General features: G+C 41.2%; 1 protein-coding gene and 1 non-coding gene across 2 annotated transcripts in view; both read right to left on the reverse strand.

Moving 5' to 3' along the window:
* The window catches only part of RIPOR2 (RHO family interacting cell polarization regulator 2), a 117,097-nt gene that overhangs the window by 64,450 nt on the left and 39,929 nt on the right, over positions 1 to 12,718 (reverse strand).
* Positions 8,830 to 8,935, reverse strand: LOC125137095 (U6 spliceosomal RNA). The gene has a single exon (XR_007137399.1). It is a non-coding gene; the product is annotated as a U6 spliceosomal RNA (small nuclear RNA).

Raw genomic sequence — 12,718 nt, forward strand, 5'->3', positions numbered from 1 at the left:
TTCTCAGCTGGTCTTTCTGAAAATGCCCACAGAACTAAGATTCATTTGTGTGCATTAAATCTCAGAAAAGTTTCAAATCTTAGGCAAACACTATGCAGTGCTCAGATCCAACAGACACCCACCAGAGTCTTTTGCAACTGAGACGAGTCTGGGATGTTACTGTTCTGTTCTGACATGGTGACCCAAGTGCCCTGGGCTTGGGTGGGTGTGCTATGAGCCACCAGCTGACCGGAAGTTCCTTGTGTGTTTAAGTTAGAAGGGAGCTTATCAAATCAGCAGGCAGTGTGGAAAGAGCACTGGGTCTGGAGATGGCAGGGTCTGGGGAGGGGAAAGAAGCAGATAAAAAAAGATCAAGGGGCCAAGAGGTCCTCCCTCACCCTGCCAGGTCTCATGTCTTGTTTGGACCAGAAATAAAAGGTGCAATACGAGTGCAGTTCAGAGGGGGAAACAGCCAGCGGCCGGGAGAACGTAGAGATAACCTGCTTCTTCAGCATAAACGAATGAACGGTGGAAGTCAACCTTGGGAGGGTTGCTTGGAGGATGCGAAATGAGGGGCATCTGTCACATGGCAGGGCTCTGCAGCAGACACTAAAATACAGCTGTGATAGCGCTACCAGTAAAAACAGCAAAGGTGGAAGAAAAATGCTTTGAAAGTTCAGTCTGGGAGATAGTTCTACTTTGCCTTATATTTTTATAAACTGGTATTCTGGCTCATTCTTTCTTTTTTTTTTTGTCTTTTGTTGTTGTTGTTATTGTTGTTGTTGCTATTTCTTGGGCTCATTCTTTCTTATGAATTTGATGAGCCTGAGTTAGCAAGCTTCTCTCCCCACATGTGAACAGCTCCTCTAAGGGTCCCCAAAGGTTATGTAAGACGGGCCAACAACCTCTTTTCGTCACCTCTCAGGCATCAATCTCCAAACCGATGAGTTCACAGGAGAAGCATTAGAGGCACTGATTAACCTGTGCGGTAACTGGACAAAGCAATCAGTCAGCTAGAAGGAATGCTAATATTGATTGCTAGAGTTAAATATACTGAGACTCATGAAAGGAAATAGGAATCATTAGATTTTTTAAAGTTTTTCCAAGCATAACAGCACTCTGCTGTATTAGGAAAATGCAGAGAAGTAGAAAGAAGTCAGGAGAGGGAGCGGGAGGGAAGAATCATGTTATTTCTATCACCCAAAGACAACCACCAGCAGAATTTTGCTGCACTTAATTTTTTTCAACTCTTCCCTTTTCCACATAAAACATTATAATTTTTTTGGCCATGCCCGTGGCATGTAGAAGCTCCCCGGCTAGGGACTGAACCTGTGCCACAGCAGTGACTCAAGCCACGGCAGTGACAATGCTGGGTTCTGAACTGCTAGGCCACCAGGGAACTCCAAAACATAGCTGTGGGCATAATGCATGCTAAATTTTGGATCCTGCTTTTTCTCAAATATTCTTTTTTTAGAGCTATGTTGAGCTTTCTTCTTCAACCATCTCTAAAAAGGTACTTGGGTCTACCCAGAGTCCCTGTGCTCCTTTGGATAATAAAAAGGAATCCATCCAGTTTACATTACATATGCCTTTCACTTCTGATTTTAAGATCTGGTCAAAGGCAAAGTGGCCCCTTGCAAGGATGACGCCCAGGCCTCTCCGGGGGAAAAGAGGGAGCACATTAGCATTTCTTCATGCTGGAGCTGCTAACATCAAACATTACGGAATTAAAAAAACAGCTCAACAGCTGGATGTCAGGGTCTTAACCCTTGGAGAGGAAGGTTTTATTTTTATTACTTTAACCAAATTCTCTAGTATAGAACACAAGTAGCTAATTCTGGAAGACTCCTACTGTCGATCACAACATAAAACAGACATCTGAATGAAGTTAGTGAGGCTATCTGAGTTCTCATCAAAGTATTCCTCAGGAGGGGGGCTTGTCAACTCAGAAGTCAACAGCTGCACAGTTATAGGGCTACACTCTCTCCATGTTACACTGGGACCAGTCCTCTGAGATAGGACAATGGCCAGCAGGTCCGTTGGCAGGTTGCTGGAATGATCTGCTGGCAAAAGTAGGCAATTCTCCAATCAACCCAAGTGTTTTCCTGGCACTGGGGATGGGAGCAGACAAAGCAGCATGAGAGAACCTTTGTGGGGTGGGGGGATAGGACTGGGGGAGTGGGGTGTGGAAGTTCTAAAACTGTGTCGTGGTAATTGCTGCACAATTTGTACACTTACTAAAGCTCAAACTGTACACTTAAGATGAATTAACTTTATGATATGTGCATTTCGTCTCGATTAAGCTATTGAAAAATCACTCTCAACGTCCAGAAAAAGTCATCCTTCTTTCTGCAAGAGGAAGTGCCAAGAAACAGGACTTGAAAAGGAACAGCTCGGTCAATAAGCAACCACCAGAGAGTTGAATATTTTCATGATTTGATCCTTTCCTCCACTGACAGCATATAAACAGATTGCGCTGGCCCCACTGTGTTTTCTGAGTCATTTTTTCTTTCTTTCTTTCTTTTTTTGTCTTTTTGCCTTTTCTAGGGCCGCTCCTGTGGCATATGGAGATTCCCAGGCTAGGGGTCTAATTGGAGCTGTAGCTGCCGGCCTACACCACAGCCACAGCAACGAGGGATTTGAGCCGCGTCTGCAACCTACATCACAGCTCACAGCAACGCTGGATCCATAAGCCACTGAGCAAGGCCAGGGATCGAACCCGCAACCTCATGGTTCCTAGTCGGATTCGTTAACCCCTGAGCCATGACGGGAACTCCTCTGAGTCATTTTTTCATGCCCCATTTGTGTTCCTCTACTCTCCTCTCCTAACAACGCTATCCTGCTTATGCTCCCCCACATCTTGGTCAAGAGCAAAAGTATAATTCAGTTGTCTGAAAGAGGCATGTGGGCCAGATGTAAATAGCCTACCATTTTAAATGATTATTTAAGATGAAGCCTAAAAATAGGTGTCTGCTTATTATATGGTTGCAAGGTAACTATTACAGAACAGTTGACTAATCTTTAAAAAAAAAAAAGTGGATATATTTAAGTCATTGGCTTATGTATGTAGCGTACTGCCTCAAAATAAATCAAGGCAAGGCTAATATTTGCTTCTCAGTTGTGAACATTGTTTGCTAGCCAAATGATAAATATATGCCTGAGCCATTACATAGATTGACTAAGTCAAATGATGTGAATGGATGAAAAAACTTAGAGACTCAGTGAGAGATGAAAGAATGGAGCTCAGGTGTACTTCTGGCATTTGGAGGCACATATTAAACTCGCTGAATTTGAAATTTGGTACCCACAGGATGAGAGCAGTTAATTTCCTCCGCTCCTCCGCTCCAGCTGAATAGACAAGCGTTATAAGGTTCAACTGAAATAGAAGCATCATTTGATATTATAATCATTAGGCTATTTAGAGATCTTTTAACCTGACTTCCCACCAACCCTATAGATGGTAGGACCTCTGCTTAAAAACATACAGAGAAGGAGGATGTGCTTTATAAAAAGCAAGGTGTTTGGAAGTTCTCTTGTAGCACAGCAGGTTAAGGATCCGGGGTTGTCACTGCAGTGGCCTGGGTCGCTGCTGTGGTGCAGCTGTGATTCCTGGCCTGGGAACTTCCACATGCTGTGGCACAGCCAACAAACAAACAAAAATATAAAGAACCCCCAAACTAAAGTGTTTGAGAAACACAGAGATTGTGATAAAGAAGACTGAGGTTCAACTAAACTTGGAAAAGGAATTCATTTTCAGAATCTTGAAATTGATATTGGTGGTTTTCTTTCCATATTTGCTAAGACTCCATCAATCAACACATTATTATCACGCCCTTATTACACGCTCAGCACCGGCAGGCTGCCACACGTTGTCCAAGATCTAAAGAGAACCAAAGACTGATCCCTGCTATAAACAGTCTCAGTAATTTAATGGGAGAAGAAAATATGACTGTACACAAAGCTGATGGGAGGCAATTTTTGATGTAGGAAATAACATAAAGTGACCTTTTAAGTGATACTTGTTTCTCAAGGCTCCAAAGAAAGCAGCAGAGATGATCAGAATGGGACTCCCAAATCAGACAAATCTATTTGGGATGGCCAGCTGTTTGAATTTATGCAGATTACTTAATCTCTCTGAATCCATTTCCTCATTGTATGAAGGGACTAACACTTCAGAGGATTTTTGAGATCATACACTCAGTGCCTGGTATGTAGTAAGTGCTTAATAAAATTGGCTCTTAATAATAATTTAAAACAACATAGTTCTCTCAACAGACAGGGAGATAAATGAGACAGGAACAGGAAGTTTGGCTACTTTCAGAAGATTGGTTTAACCTGAACAGGTGAAATTGAGAGAAGCTGGAAACTAGCATCTTTTTGAACATAGTAATTTTTAGATAATTAAAAAGCAGAACTACTTTAAATACTGACTGATAAAAACTAAAACCATGGATACTTTGGAAGTCCAGTTCAAAAGACAATTACAATTTTGTTTAAATTTTAAAATAATTGGAAGCTTACTGAAAAGTTGCAAGAAAAACACCAAAAGCTCTCACCTATGTTTGATCCAGATTCACCATTTGTTGAGTTGTCACATGCTACTTTGTCACCACCACACACATACACATTATTTCCTAAATCATTTGAGAGCAACTTCCATATACATATTTATATATATTGCTCCTCCCCATTGAGCAATTTGCAGATATGATGCAAATTTAATCTTAAATGCATCAACATGTATATTCTAACAACATGTACAATTATCATTCTCTTACATAAACACAGCACAATTATCAACATCAGGAAATTTAACATCACTATAATACTATTATCAATGTATGGATATTATGCAAATCACACAAATGGTCCCAGTCACGTTTTGTAGGCTGCCCCCCTGCCCCCACCTGCAACCCCTATGCCGGGAGCCAATCAGGATCACACACTGCCTCTCTTGTCATGGGTCTTTTATTTCCTTTAATCTGGGATGGTTCCTTGTCCTTGCTTTGTCTTTCATGACCTGGATATTTTCAGAGAGGACAGACCAGTTGTTTTATAGAATGTTCCTTAGTTTGGGCTTGTCTGATGTTTTCTCATAGTCAGGTTCAGGTTATGCGTTTTTGGCAGTGACATCATCACCCAAGTGATTGCTATTGTCCCTGAAGGTACTGCGTCAGAAGGCACAATAGTCAGTTGGTCCCATTACTTGTGATGTTAACTTTGATCACTAGGTTAAGGTGCTGGATGATTTCTCCCCTGGAAAGTTTCTATTTTGCAGCTGGTAAGTGGTTGGTAAGGAGGTACTTTAAGGCTACGCAAATATCTTGTTTCTTTAACCTAGAAGTTTTAGCATTCATGATTTTTGCCCAGATCAGTTATTACGATGATGGTGTAAAACGGGTGCACTTTGAACTCAATCGTTGTTTTCTACTGTAAGAAAGAGCTTTCTTTAATCCTTTTATTTATTTACTTTTATTTGTCAGTACTGTCAGGATGGACTCATGGATTCTCCCTCTCTCTCTCTCTTTTTTTTTTTGTTTAATTTTTCGGCTGCACTTGCAGCATATGGAAGTTCCTGGGCCAGGGACTGAATCCCTGCCACAGCTGCAGCAATGCTGATCCTTTAAGCCACTGTACCAGGCCAGGGATCAAACCTGCACCTCTGTTGCAACTGAGTCACTGCAGTCAGTGTCTTAACCCACTGTGCCACAGCAGGAACTCCCATGAATTCTTATTTTATTCAACGGGTTTAATTCATTACTATCATCTGATGCAAAAGCCAGCTGTTTCTTGGAGCATTTTCTGAGCAGCTCAACCACAGGGATCTTGCCTTGTGAACCAAAAAACTTCAAATTACTGGTGGGAATTAACATAATCAAGGACTTGGTATATAATAAATATTTCCCCAAATGTTTCATTTTGTCAATAAGCTACAACTTTTTTTTTGTCTTTTGTCCTTTTAGGGCCGCACTCACAGCATATGGAGGTTCCCAGGCTAGGGGTCAAATCGGAGCTGTAGCTGCTGGCTTACACCATAGCCGGATCCTTAACCCACTGAGCAAGGCCAGCGATCGAACCTGTTAGTTGGGTTCGTTACCGCTGAGCCACAACAGGAACTCCAGCAAGCTAAGAACTTCTTGAGCATAGGTACCACTTTCTCTGATGCTCAGTACAGGGTAGGATAGAAAAGCATTGTTTCTGGAGCTAGTCCAAGGCTTCACCCAAGTTGGCTCTAAGCTCCAACTTTTCTTATCAATAAAATGAGGATCCTAAGAGCTAAGCCAGTTAAGGCTGTTGCAAAGAGAATATGAGATAACATATGTAAAAAATCCTAGTGTGGGGAGATCCTGTGGTGGCTCAGCGGTAACAAACCCAACTAGTATCCATGAGGATGATGGTTCGATCCCTGGCCTTGCTCAGTGGGTTAAGGATCCAGCCTTTCCGTGAGGTGTGGTGTAGGTTGCAGACATGGCTCGGATCCTGTGTTGCTGTGGCTGTGGCATAGGCTGGTAGCCGTAGCTCTGATTCATCCTCTAGCCTGGGAACTTCCATATGCTGCAAGTACAGCCCTAAAAAATTAAATCTTAGTGTGGAGTAATGGTCTTTTCTAACTCAAATGTGCCCTTTGAAGATATATCTGACTTTTATCCATCAAATGGCATGTGCTAATTATAAAACCATACCTCCTTTACAGGTGAAGAGATACACAGAAATAAAGTACTTTGACGTTACTGCTCCCATTCCCTCTCAAAGCAGTGACAGCAGAGCATGATGAAGCTATTTTAAGGGTCTGGCTGAATCATCTGAAGGGGAAAGAAGAAACGCTAATTGCATGTCTACTCACTGGGACAGTCAGTAGTAGGGACTTCTAGATAAATGACACCATTTCAGCCTGGGGAAAATGAAAACTCCGTTTCTTCTTCCATTCTGGTGGATTAAATAAATGCAGGGAGAAGCAGCTGGCCTCACGATAATTAGAAAAGAAACAATTCAGGACATAAAACTCAGCTTACATGTCAAGAGGGGTTGAATGGATTTTGACTAATGTTGTCATAACTCATTTTAAAATGCAAAGTCTAGAACGCTCAGAGGCCTTCATTCGGTGCAAACTTGACATCAAAACAGGACCAGTTGTTTCCTGGTTTGAGAGAAAAAGCATTTTTGCACTTAAATGAAGGCTGAAGCTATTAGCAATAATAAGTCAATTTACCTATTTTTTTTTAAACCCAGCAAAACACATGTAAATCAAAAGGGAAAATTTCCTGGAAATATGGTCCTTATAGATAGCTTGGCTAATCCTGTTAAGAAAAACAAACAAACAAACAAACACCCAAAAATCCTCATTATTTGAGCATCAGATTCAAAAACAACACTCCAATATAGAAGAAAATGGCCCCATGCCTAGCGTTATCAGCTCCTTCAGGCTTTCTTTGCATGGAGCCTGTTTATCCCTAAAGGTTGGCAGCTCATTTTCAGCTAATGGTGACTGCTGCTTCTTTACCTCAAAACAGCATTAAAAGGATACCAGTATCTTCTTTTGTTATTTGACGTCACTGAAATTAACCATTTTTATAAGCTTTTTTTTTTTTTTTTAACTGTGTTCACTAGAACTGAGATACATCTTTGGAGATCTTAAATGGAGAAACAAATCATTAGGTTCTAGAATATACCCCATGGTAGGCGGGGAAGCATCATTACATACCATGTGCCCCAGCACGTGTGATTCACACCAGTATTCCTTCATGGGGATGAAAGTCGGGTAGAAAATGGAATTGAGCCATATAACTAAGCCATATGGTATGGTTCATCTCAGAGAAAGGACAAGAAATTATCTTAAGGCTTTTCAGGTAGGGCCTACGTAATCAAAGGAAGAGATTCTTCTGAAGGTCAATGAATTCACTTTTGGCCATCCAAACGAGTAATTTGAATCGATGCAGGATGGATGGCAGACGTAGGTAAAGGCACCAACTCAATTATGGGAATGCCATATGACCACAGCCTTTGCACTGGGAGGTGACAGTTCAGCCCTTGCTTAGGTAAAGCAATGGACTTATAACTAAAGCAGGCTTTTCAAACTCAAGTTACTTTTCATCATTTTATTCCTGTTGTTATGACAACACTTTTAAAAGCAGCACTTCAAATGCTCAGCATTCAGGCATCTTATTATAGATTTGAATATAATACATGAGGGCATGGAGTGCAGCGTGTAGGGGTTTAAATGGGCCAAGAGATGCAAAGTTAGAACACCTGGAAGCCTTCTTAGCTTTCGCCCCTGGAGATCCTTAACTTGGCTTTTTCTACTGAAAGAGAAAAAAAAAATAGAGAACGCTCCTCCAGAAGAGGGAAAATGAAAGAATTTATGTGGGAAGATATGCATTATTATTCACAGTCTCTATTCTGATTCTCTTGATTACAGCCTGCGTCATGCAGTTTTTAGACGTCTGTAAATGATGGTGTGTTCTGATTGACTTCAGCTGCTTATTGTTAGCTGCTGGAATGATTCGTTTATGTAACTGTAACTTTATAGAAAGACTTCTCATAACACAGACTTTTTAGGAAAATCATTAATTGATAAAGGCGTAGGGGTATTAGAGTATTACATGAAGCAATGACCTGTTGTGTTTACACTGCAGTCTGAGAAGAGCATAGATATGTTCCTTAAACCTTATGTTTTGATTTTTTTTTAAGTTGAAGTATAGTCGATTTACAATATTTTGTTAGTTTCAGGGGTGCAGCAGAGTGATTCAGTTAGATTTTTTCAGATTATTTTCCATTATAGTTATTAAAGATAATGAATACAGTTCCTTGTGTTATATGGTAAATCTTAATTGTCTTTTTTATGCATAAGAGAAAAATATGGAACATTTGACAAGTTTGCATGTTAGCCTGTGCAGAGGCCATGCTTATCTTCTCAGTATTGTTCCAATTTTACTATATGTGCTGCCAAAGTGATCAGTTATTTTTTTTTTAAGCAACATACAAATAAAAAGATGTTTTTACTAAGGAAATGAGCTAGCTGAATGATGGCACTGGCCAATCATTATGTATTAATAGGGAGAAATTTATCTGTCCTGTTAATTCTCTCTGCCTTGAAGTAAATTCCTCTGATAATTTTACCTTGGTCTTCCTCAATCTGTGGTGTTTTGTATGATGTCAGGTGAATTATTACTCAACAAAGCAGAGGTAATTAAAAAAGGAGGATGAAAAGGGTAACATTTCAGAAGAACCCAGTGTCAAAAAGTTCCTCTCTGGTTCTAATAGAATCAGGCTGTGTATGAATGTGCCATCACATGCCAGCAGTTTTCAAGTTGAGTGGCTTCCCAGAGGCCTGTACACATGTTCTCTGCATGGTAATTTTAGCAAATTAAACTGCTATAATAGGGAGAGTGGTTTCATTACTGGTCCTTGCTGCTGCATACCAAGAAGGTGGTCATATGAACAACATCTGCTGAGTTATTTTGGGTGGCCCAAAGCAAATAATTTACAATCAGAATGCAAAGCAGTTAGGTACAGCGATGTGCAAATACCTAGATGATCGACAAAGCAGAATTATGTTCCTTTTAATGATACGCCAGGAACTGATAAACATTTCTGACTATCCTTTGCTTTGTCCAAAGGATTTGAAGCTGTAAAAATAGGAATGAAGCAAAAAGTCTAATTAATCCTTAAAGGACAATTTAATGCAAAGAAAGAACAAATGTTTATGGATCCCACATTGGACCCAGCAACATATGGCAAACTCTCAACAGCAAAGACAAAAGAATACATTACAGGCTCACTGGTACCCATGTGCAGTGCCTACTATTTGGGTTCTGAGCCCAAAGGCACTGTCAGGATGCTTTCCCTTTCAGATGTCCAATGACTCCTAAAATCACACCAAGCTCTCCGTTTCGTAAATTAACTTCCACTCTCAGCTATCTGTGACCCTGGCCCATTCATGTCCTCAGCCAATCTACCTAGAGGGAGGTCAGATCCATTTTTATAGACAGCAAAATGAAGGGTTGGAAGCCCTTTCCCCAGCCCTGTCTCCCCCGCCACACCACTCCATCACCTCACCCTCAACCAGTTTCAGCCCAGTTTTAGGCCATTCCCTATGATCACTCACTCCATCTTCTGGGTCACATTAGAATTATGACCCAAGAAGGGCTACGTTTAAATTTCCGGGACTCAAAACTCACTCTGTGATGCTTGGCCTTCATCTGGCCCCGTGTGTTAATTTTTGTCTCTGATGCACTAGTGAGAGAGTGATTTTCACTCCTTTTCTTGGATCTTTCTCACTGTCTCCCCATCTACCCTGTCTGGTGGGCCTGGACAAAGTTATAATGGGTAGAGTGGGAGCAAGTGGTTCTTTGGTCAGCCTGGGAGAAATAAAGCAGGTCACAGATTTTCTCTGGACAGATTTCCACAGGGCTTCAGACTCCCGACTGATCAAATAATTTATTCATGAGATAAAAAAGGAGGTGATAGGACAGGAGACTCAGGAGACACACAAACGTGTAGACCCTGTTTTGATGACAAACCGACTGAAGAAAGTCATTTAAGACTCTTGGGACATTTTAAGATGGATTAGATATCAGATGCTATTTAAGAAAACATTGCTCATTTTTCTAGGTGTGAAATGAAAATGTCTGTACTTTTGAGATGGCCACGGATGCATGTAGGAGTGAAATGACACATGGTCTGGATTTCCTGGAAATGCTTCAACAACAATAACTAAAGGGATGAGGCAAGGTGGAAAATTCTTGACAACTATGGCGCTCAGTGATGGGTTTTTAGGATTCTGTTATCCAATTTGCTTTATTTATGTGCATATTTGAACATTTTAAATGACTGGGTGTCTACTGGCCCATGCTGATATAAGGCAGCAACCCTAAATAGCATTTGGGGGTCAGGGCCCCTACCTAGCCTGAAGCAGGCAAGTAGAGTGTCAGAGACAGTGATTTCTAAACTTTACACCCTTTGTGGAGCATTTTAGAATAGGAGTAGGGGATACAGGAGGAATGCAATGCATGCTGATCCCTGTCCTCCTCGGATCTTGGTGCAGATAAGAGATGAGGTCACAAAGAAAGGAAATTTGTCTATTCTCTCTAGAAGGAGATTTGGTTTGGCCTTTTCGCTTGTTGGGTCTACCAATCCCACTTTAAAGCAAACAAGAAGCCTGTAATTTGACCACACTGGTGGTCAAATTAACTGGCTTTAATAAATTCCAGATCCACCTCATTTCCCACTCTTCCCAGACCAACATCTGTGTAAACACAGAAACCCTCAAATGCAACCGTCTCCCTTGGACGTGGTGCAGATCAACAGGGAAAAGAACTGTGTGGTCAGGGAGCCTCAGATTGGCTGCTTGAAGGAAGAAGCGTGTGGGAATATTCTGAGACCTTCACCATGGACAAGGGCACAGAGGGGTCTAAGGCTGTCAGGACTTGGAGAAACAAATGCATACTTTGAAGAGACTGGCAGCAGTGAGCAGCATTAGTCATGCAAAAATGAAAAGATAAACTAATCTCTGTGTAGAGAAGTTAGGGATTCATGCCAATTAACAGAGGCCTTCCCTACCACATGGAGCTTCCAAAGAATTGAGTACCAGGTGCTACATTTGGAAGAATTTAGAATAGGTGACCCTCTGTCAATCAAAATAAACAGAATGGTGCATCTTTTGGCGGCCACACAGCTGTATTCCTAGTATCACCCAGGGAGGAAATTCATAATAACTTCCCACGTTTGCAGATTGCTCCTTTCCAAACACTTTGACATTGTATCCTGACAGCAACCCTGTCAATTAGGTAGGACGAGTACCATGGTTTCTGCTGAATAGGTAACGAAATTAACCTGTGGGCAACTGTTTCAAGACCACTGGCAGAGCTGGAACTAGAATCAGAGTTTCTACCTCCCACACGTGGTCTTGCTTCTACTCATCTCTATCTTCCTTCAGCTGAGAAAACAGAATCCTTCCTCTAATTTTCTTTGCCTGTTTCTGTCTTTTTTTTTTTTTCTTTTCTTTTTTAGGGCCACACTTACGGCACATGGAAGTTCCCAGGCCAGGGGCAGAATTGGAGCTGCAGTTGCTGGCCACAGCCACCACAGTCACAGCAACACCAGATCTGAGCCACATCTGTGACCTACATGGCAGCTTACGGCAATGCCAGATCCTTAACCCACTGAGCCCCGCCAAGGATCAAACCCGCATCCTCACGGATACTAGTCAGGTTCTTAACCTGCTGAGCCACAACGGGAACTCCTCTTTGCCTGTTTCTTAACATGACTTTCCATCAACTTGGAGTTGAGGGTCTTCAGTATTCAGAATGTCCTGTGGCCCTACAGACATCATTAATCAGTACTGACCAGTGAGTTTAAGAACAATGGATTCTTGTCTCACTGTCATTCCTTGCTTCTTACTTTCTTATTCCATTATCACTCCCCACAATGAGATGCTCATTATAACACAGTATAACATAGTATACCAATAATCATAGCATTTAAGATTCAACAAAAATAAATGGGTAATCCTTGTTATTGAGGGGTAACATCCTATACCTTAAACTCTTGTGATTAAATCCAGAAAGTCATGTCCATTGTTAGGAACAGCAATGTTTTGAGTTTATTTGAAAGCATTTACCACATTAAAATAAAATTTTAACCTATATCTCAGCCTCTGCGCCTTCCTATTGATATAACCACCAATGACTTCTGGAAAGAGGCTAATATAATGTACTATGTAATTTATTTATTTATTTAT

Source organism: Phacochoerus africanus, chromosome 9, assembly GCF_016906955.1.
Source record: "Phacochoerus africanus isolate WHEZ1 chromosome 9, ROS_Pafr_v1, whole genome shotgun sequence".
In the NCBI taxonomy this organism is placed as follows: Eukaryota; Metazoa; Chordata; class Mammalia; order Artiodactyla; family Suidae; genus Phacochoerus; species Phacochoerus africanus.